Here is a 9,125-nt window from a genome sequence, read left to right as displayed (position 1 = left end):
TTTGTCTACATCTTGCACCGCCACGATTCACTTCGTAGAACCCAATGCATGAATACCAAGAAGACTTTTGATATAAGGAACACTTTATATCTCCAATCACCATAGATGGGAATTTTCACATTGAACTATCGCAGCCCGTCACTCCCCCAGGATCCAACTGAACCATGAGCTCTAATACCACTTACTAGACTACGAGCAAGTCTTAACTCCACAATAATATGATATATATTATCCGTTTTGAACCGAATTTGCACGAATTTATATTGGACATATACCAAAACGTCTCATACATACAAGAAAATTATCTTTCATTTCATCGATGTGGTACTTGGGTTGACACTACCCAACAATCTTCCTCTCAAACCAAGAACCATAAATTTCGTGATCTTGACCCGGGATTAATCTATTTACATCTTGCAACACCGCAAGGAACTTCCCAACCACGTTCACGCCGAGGGGAACCACCCACCCAACCGCGTTCATGCCGAGGGGAACCACCAATATCGAACTATCGCAGCCCGTTACCCCCACAAGTTCCAGCTCTGAACCTTTGGCTCTGATACTATTTGTTGGGCTGCGGGCGAGGCATAACTCCATAATAGTATGATACTGTCTGTTTTGTACCGAGCCCGCACGAGTTTATTTTTGGGTCACTCCCAAAATGACTCATTCTAATGGAGTTAATTGGCTACTCAATATATACTAGATCATTTTCAATTATCTACTCGTTGTGGTACTTGTATTGACACTAGTTAACAATCCTCCTCCCAAACTAAAAATCACAAATTTCGTGGTCTTAACCCGCCATTAATTTGTCTACATCTTGCACCACCACAAAAAAATTGACAAATTTTCCAATCACATTTACATCGAGGGGAACCACCCACATCAAACTACCGCGGCCTGTTATCCCATAAGATCCAGGTCTGAACCTTCGGTTATAATACCACTTGTTGCACCGCGAGTAAACCTTAACTTCACAATAATATAATATTTTCTATTTTGAGTCGAGCCCTAACAAATTTATATTGGACATATTTCAAAAAATCTAATAGTAAAAGTGTTAATGAATACCCTATATATAAAAGAATTCTCTCTCTCAGTGGTACTAAATATAATAAGTGTGTCATAAGTTCATAACATGTTACAAAATTATAGGGTTAGTTTTTCTCCTCCTACTCCATTACAGTAGTTGTAATAATAAAACATAATTCATTATTTCAAGAGTACACTAAAATATTTTTGACAAATTTTACCCATTTTTTAGAAACATTAACAAAAATATATTTTCCGAAGTGGATGGATTATTTTATCACTTGGGATACCCATTTAATAGTTGGGTATTTAATTTTATACAAAATACGCATTTATCAATTGGGTATCCCAATTTTTATTTTGAGATAATTATTTATGAAGTGGATATAAATATAATATATTTTTTGAAATCTGTTGGCAAAATGTTATCTTATACAAATAAAATAGCCATTTGCCACTAGGTATATCTAATGGTAAAATTAACCATCCCTTTTAAACATATTATTTTTGTTAATTTCCACAAAAAAATTGTTATTCTTAACCTTCTTTTTTATGATGGATTATCATTTTAGTCTTCATTATTTTCAGTGTCTAGTCTACTATCACATTGACATTGCCTTACGTTGCTTATTTTCTTCACATTGCTAATATTTTTATAAATATTCATTTTTATTTGGTGAAATCGTTTTTTGTCTGACAATGTTTCAACTCATCGGATGTTTGATACTGGTTTGATGGGAGGTTATATATATATGTATATATATATACCAAACTTAATATACCTAGTATATCTCGCTAAACGTAAGGTCTGTGGAGGGTAAGACGTACACAGCATTGCCCTCATTCCAAAGAATGAAGAGGTTATTTCCCGAAAGACCCCCGGCTTGTGTGTGCATGTCAAAATACGTAAAAAGTGAAAAGAACAATATAACATATACACAAGAATCAATATCCACTTCAAACAAACAAAAAATTTGATCACTTAAACCGAAAAGAGTCAAAACAAACCTTAGCCCATGGTATTATTCACATGGGACTTACCTAATTTTTTGTTACTTGATGGCCCACAAATTGCAACCAAACGGGCAAGAAATTTGAAAATTTATATTAAAATGGATAATGATGAACAAGTGCATATATGTATATGATCGGTAAATATAGAAAGTAATCGTTCGAAAGAAAATTGCTTCCTCTAGATGAACAAGATTCATTTATTATTTTTGTTCTAAACTTGATCTAGATTCCTAGAAGACGTAAAATGAAGAATTGATGGTGCCCTTTATCTTGATCTTGTAATAGTAGATTAGCAGTGCAGGAAGATGATGTAATATATAAGTGATGATGTCAAAGATCACTGAAGATAACAATATCATTAGTGTCCCTGATCAAAGTATGAAGCAAGACAAATGGACATCTGATCTAAGGAGTCAAAGTATGAAGCAAGACAAATGGACATCTGATCTAAGGAGGAGATTAATGAACTGTTATTTTTGGTAATCAGCTAAGCTTGGGGTCAATCCTAAGTAAGTTGTGTTGTTATCTTAATTTGTATTTTATACTTGTAACACTTAAAGTCTGTAAAAATACAAAGGAGCAGACTTGAGTATTTTTCCTGAAACAGTATCAAGCCTAAGGATTCTATCTGGAAGAAGATCAAGAAGATCATGCCTTAGAAGAATTTTGAAGAAGCTTGGAATTGAATAAATCTGTTTGGAGAAAAATACTCTAAGTCAAGATCTCTACAAGTCACAGATTTAATGTTATAGAGAAGTCATTCGAGAACTCCAGAATGGCTTATCGAGAAGTCAGGAAAGCTACTAGAGAACTCAGTGAGATATCGACAAGCCAAATTGAAGACATGAAGATTGGAGATATTGACAAGTCATTTTTTCACTAGAAAACTCAGAGTTATCGACAAGTCTACATTCATTAGAGAACTCTGAGTTATCGATAAGTCAAGTTCCACTAGAGAACTCAGAGATATCGATAAGTCAAAATTCATTAGAGAACTCAGAGATATCGATAAGTTAAAATTCACTAGAAGACTCTGAGATTTCGACAAGTTAATTTGACTAGAGAACTCTGAGAAATTGACAAGTCAAGAAGCCACTAGAGAACTAAGAGTTATCGATAAGTCAAAGTGAAGATGTGAAGACTAGAGATCTCGACAAGCCAAAATTCTCTTAGGGAGAACTGAAGACCTCTACAAGCCAAACTAAATATAGAGTACTAGAGATCTCGATAAGCCAATATACTTATCGAGATGTCAAGTGTTCTATAAACCTAAACTGGAGATCTCGATGTACAATCTCAAAGTACAAGGTTGCAGATCAGTTCAATATCCAAGATAAATAATCAACAAACAATCCAACAACTGGATTGACAAGTCTACAAAAAGTAGCTTGAAGAATGTGCAAAATCAATGGTAAAGATTAACTGACAAAGGAAGATTAAAGTGAATACGGGATGCTAAAGATATGCTAAGCCAGAAATGGAAGATCTGCTTTTCTATAAATAGAAATGACAAGTGACAGTTTAGAAAAGCTAATAGCATGTCTTATTATACACTGTGTAAACCAGCAGTTAACTGAGTTATAAAGTTAACACTGGTCCTTAGTCAGTTGTAACAATTTAGATCAAATTTCTTGTAACACTCTCAAGGAGAATCTAAGCTCTTTAACATTAAAGAGCCTAGAAATTTTGTAGCAAAACATTCTTGATTTTAATACAAAATTAAGTGAGTTTTGAAAAGATCTGTGTTCCTTATTCTTGCATGTTTAAATTCCTGTAGTAACACATTTCTACAAGATTAAATTTACTTTGTTCAACCAAGCCAAAAACTTTCAAGAAAAGATACTCTGCGAGGGAACTGAGAAAGTTAGATCTAATCAAAGAAGGATAATGATTTCACAATATGAGGGTTTCATGGCTAAGCCAAAGGAAAACATTACTGATGTGTTTGAAAGATTCAATAAGCTGATAAATGACTTGCAACTTCATGACAAATACTATGAAGCTGAAGAAGTGAATTTAAAGTTCTTGCTTGCTCTTTCTGATCATTTAGAACAGAAAATCTCAGCAATCAGGGAAGGGAGAGACTTGAGCAGAATAACACTGGAAGTTCTATATGGAATTCTCAAAACATATGAACTAGAGATGATTCAAAGACAATCATTGAGATATGGTCAAGGACATGTTGTGGATGGCTTAAGTGCTTTAATTGTAAATGAAGGTCAAACATCCAATGATAAACCAAGATCTCAAACTCCAGTTGCCTCAATAAGTGAGCAAAGAACAAATGATTCACAGGAACAAGTCATTCTGGAACTGGAAAAAGATGAGTTCTATACTCTTGAAGAACTGGATGAGCTAGATCAATCAATGGCCTATTTGGCTAGGAAATTCTCTAATATTAGAGTAAAGAAGCCAAGATACTTCAAGAATAAATGACAGTATTTCAACAAAGACAACAACTGGAAGGAAAAAGGAAAGTACAATTCTGATAGCAAGAATGGCTACAAAACTGGATATGTTGACAGATCTAAGATAAGGTGCTTCAATTGTGATGAACTGGGCCACTTTGCTAAAGAATGCAGGAAACCCAAGAAGGAAACGAAAGATAAAGCTTATCTTAAACTTGAAGCAAAGTACGAAGCTCTTATGAAGAAACAGAAAAACAAAGCTTATATTGCAGAAGGTAAAAGTTGGGATGATTATGAAATTGATGAAGATGAATAACTTGGAAACTATGAACTCATGGCCTTGGAGCAAGGAGAATCATCCTCATCTAAATCACAGGTACCAACTCTTACCACCACTGATTTAAATGTGAATCAATATAAGGAAACTATTGAGAAGATGAGCACAGAAATGTTTCACATCCACACAAGCATGGTTGCTGCTAATGAAGAAGTTAACAGATTAACAAAATTGAATGAGAAGCTTGCGAATGAAAAATAACGAACTAAATTGTTGATATGGAGCTTGAAGCTTTGAAACAAGAAAATGATTATCTGAAGAACAAGCTCAAGTGTGCAAATGAGATTGAGGCTGTGCTAAGGGAAAAAATGGAGAAAAATGAAGTAAAGTTGAAGTCCTTCAATAATGTATCTGAATTGGTTGGTCAGTACCATGAGAAAATCAAACCATGTGCAAACATTGCTACTGGTCTTGGTTATGATACTTTGAACAACAAAAAGAAGAACATAAGGGATAAAGAAAAAGCAACAGAGAATGAAAATGTTCCAGCAATGCTGAAAAAGGTTGGGTCACCTGTGTTCGAAGCTTGTGATGTAGACTTCAGTGAAGAAGAATTGATTTATCAAGTAAGAAATTACAGATGAGGATAATGAAAAGAAAAATGCAAACTCAACTCAATCTTCTATGGCTGAAAAAAATCTCATGGACAATCAAAGCACCAAGACTCCTGTCAAAGGAATAAAGATTGAAGACGCAAGAAAGAAGAAGAAAAATAGAAATGGGAAAATAGGGATAAACAAAATCAATGATCTGGATTATATTGCAGATGCTCCTAGAAAGAAGTGTGAAAAATGTGGCTCTGCAAATCATCTAACTCACCTTTGTAAAAAGGTTGTTAGTAAGCTAACTGAAGGAGCTTGCAAATACAATGAAGTAGATTTAAATGATCCCTACTATAAGTCATATGTCATAGCCTATTTGTATATTCGAGGATTCAACTCAACTCAAATAAGAATGTAATAAGTAAATAGTGGATCTACCGTCAGAGAGATCTCGCAAAGTAACATCTGTCAGAGAATTCAGAAACAAGGTTCATCTACAGACTTGAGGAGTTAATTCACTGGAAGAAGTTCAAGAAATTGATCAAGCCTCAGTGATATAAATCAAGATTGTGGATTTAATCAAGTGACAGAGATCTCGTCAGAGTATCAATTAATTACAAGGATTTAATCTGAAGAAAATCAAAGTGTCAAAGTCAAGACATGAAGAAACGTCACGGAAGTTAGTCACTCATGAACCAGACAGTACATCAAGTGTCAACATTGAAGTGGTGGAATTGATTCATATATTTCAGTGATTTTCAGAAGATATACAGAAGAATAGATGCTGCTCAAGATTAGTATTAATTCTCTATTAATTAATTAAGTCATATAATTTAATTAAGAAAATAAATTATATCTGCAAAAGATTAATTTATTTGATTAATTAAATTAATTGATTAATTAATTCTGAATTAATATTAAGAATTTTCAGAATTTAAATTGGTTTAAAAATCTGTTTTAATTTAACAAGACAACTGATTGTATTAGTATGACAATCGGTATGACAATCAATAGTCATACCGAAAGTCATGCTAATTCAAAAGGATTGCCTTACCATAATTTTTATAGGATTTAAATCTATTTATTTTCAGCAAAAACAATCTGTTTGAACTACTATGACAATCGGTATGATAATTGATTGTCATACCGAAAGTCTTGCTAGTTCATTCTGATTGTCTTGCTAGTTCTAAGGATAGTCCTACCGATTGTCTTGCTGAGCTCAGGATTATCGTGCCAGTTCAATTCTATTCGGTTGATTGATTAAAAGAAGCAGAAGCAGTTCATTCAATTTAATTTCAATCAACAATACAGAACCCGAGAACAAAAGAAAAAGAAGCAGAACAATATTTCATCTTCTCTACAAAACTTCAAGATCAATTTCTAGATTGTAAAGTTAAATCCAATCAACTAGAAATCTTTATCTTGTTCTTGTGTAACAATCTAGCGGATCAAAATCCCTAGAACTTAATCTCAAATCGCATTTAGCATTTGATTCTAATTATTGCAAAAATAGAAAAAGTTCATGTCGAATTTATTCTAAATTTGTGATAATTAATTTGAGATTAATTCCTTGTAATCGATACAGTTGTTGTAACACCTTTCAAGTTTAATAATATTCTTATTTAACTTGAATTTTGTTTCATATTTTTTATTCCGCATTTATTCGATTATTTGATACCGTTTGTATTCAACCCCCCCTTCTACAAATGCATTGGGACCTAACACCTACTCATTCTGTGATAAGTTTGACTGCATCCCTTGCAACTTGAAAGTGATGAAGAGTTGCCACAAACTGAGAGTAGACCTTAAAGAAAAAAAAATTGAGTCTACATCAGAAAGAGAAAATGCACAACAATCATTGAACTCTATTTTATCTGAAACAATTCACTCTACTTCTGCTAAATCAGTTAACAAGAAGAAAGTACCCACTGCTTGGGTCACTAAACATACCTGAATCTCATTGTGTGCAGGGCAAAGTGAAGAAAGTCATATGGATCATTGACAGTGGATGTTCCAGACATATGACAGGTGATAAGGCCCTGCTATCACAGTTTGAGGAGAAAGTTGACCCATTGGTGACCTTTGGAGACAACAAAAAGGATTCAAAATGGGATATGGCAAGATTGCTTCTGAAAATGTTGTCATTGATGATGTAGCACTAGTAGATAGTCTTGAAGTGAATCTTCTCAGTGTTAGCCAATTTGCAGACAGAGGCTTCGAAGTTTTATTCAACAAAGAAGAATGCACTTTAATCAACAAGAGAATTGGTGAAGTTGCTCTGAAAGGAGCAAGGAAAGGAAGCTTGTTTGTTGCAGACTTGGACTCAACAAATAAGGATGGTATTTGATGTTTCTACACCAAGGCATCAAAGGAACAAAGTAAGCTATGGCATAAGAAGTTGTCTCACCTGAATTTTAAGGTAATTAACTCCTTAGTCAAAAAAGAGTTAGTAAGAGACATGCCCAAACTGGAATTTGCTCAAGTTGAAGTTTGTGAAGCTTGTCAGAAAGGAAAAATGAAAAATCTAGTCATAAGTCAAAAACTGTGAATTCTATAAGTGCACCCTTGCAACTTATTCACATGGACTTATTTGGGCCAGTGAATGTCTTATCAATTTCAAGGAACAAATATGCACTTGTAATGGTGGATGATTTCTCAAGATACACTTGGGTAGAGTTCATGTACTCTAAAGATGAAACTCCATACATCATAATTGAGCACATCAAGAAGATAGAAAAACAGGCTGAAGATTATAATTATGTGAAAAGATTGAGAAGTGACAATGGAACAGAATTCAGAAATGTTATATTAAGTGAATTCTGCAAAGACAAAGGAATTGTTCAAGAATTCTCAGCGGCCAAGATACCTCAACAAAATGGAGTAGTTGAGAGAAAGAATAGAACATTGGTTGAAGCTTCCGGGACAATGCTGCAAGATGCCAAGTTGCCAACAAGTTTCTGGGAAGAGGCTGTTAACACTGCATGTTATACTCAGAACAGATATCTCATTAACAAGGCACATGGCAAGTCACCATACTCAATCATGTCTAAGAGAAAGCCTACTGTAAAGCATCTTCATGTGTTTGGAAGCAAGTGTTACATTTTAAAAGACAACTCTGAATATGTGGGAAAATTTGACTCAAAGGTTTTTGAAGCAATTTTTCTGGGATATTCACTGGAAAGAACAGCCTACAAAGTTTATGTGATTGATCAAAAGAAGTTTATGGAGAGAACAAATGTGACTTTTGATGATGATAATTGTCCAGGCTTAAAATGCCTTGACGATAATGAAGCTGAAGCCCTGGCATTTGAAAACCTCAACATTGATAGTGACTCTGATGGAGAAGATGAAGTTGATGCACAATAGACATTAAATGAAGAGTCTACTCAATAGGAAAATCATGAAAATGGAAACTCATCTCAAAAACCTGAATTTGAGAGCACAGACTCAGGGGGAGAAAGAGAAGAAGGATCCAGCAATCATACCAACAATGAAGAAACTAATGAAGGCACAAGTCAACAAACTCATACAAGGAAGTGGGATATGAGTCACACTAGAGATGCAATTATTGGTGATCCTACTGCTGGTGTGAGGACTAGAAGTGCAACTTCTAATGAGTGCCTACATGCATGTTTTCTGTCTCAAGTAGAACCTAAGAAAATTGATGAAGCTCTTCTGGATCCTGACTGGATATCTGCCATGCAGGAAGAAGTGAATTAGTTTAAAAGAAGTAAAGTCTGGAAATTAGTTCCTGCACCAAAGAATAGAAGTATTATTGGAACAAAATGG

The sequence above is a fragment of the Apium graveolens genome, chromosome 11, assembly GCF_009905375.1.
Source record: "Apium graveolens cultivar Ventura chromosome 11, ASM990537v1, whole genome shotgun sequence".
Lineage (NCBI taxonomy): Eukaryota > Viridiplantae > Streptophyta > Magnoliopsida > Apiales > Apiaceae > Apium > Apium graveolens.
This window is presented reverse-complemented; position numbering follows the sequence as displayed.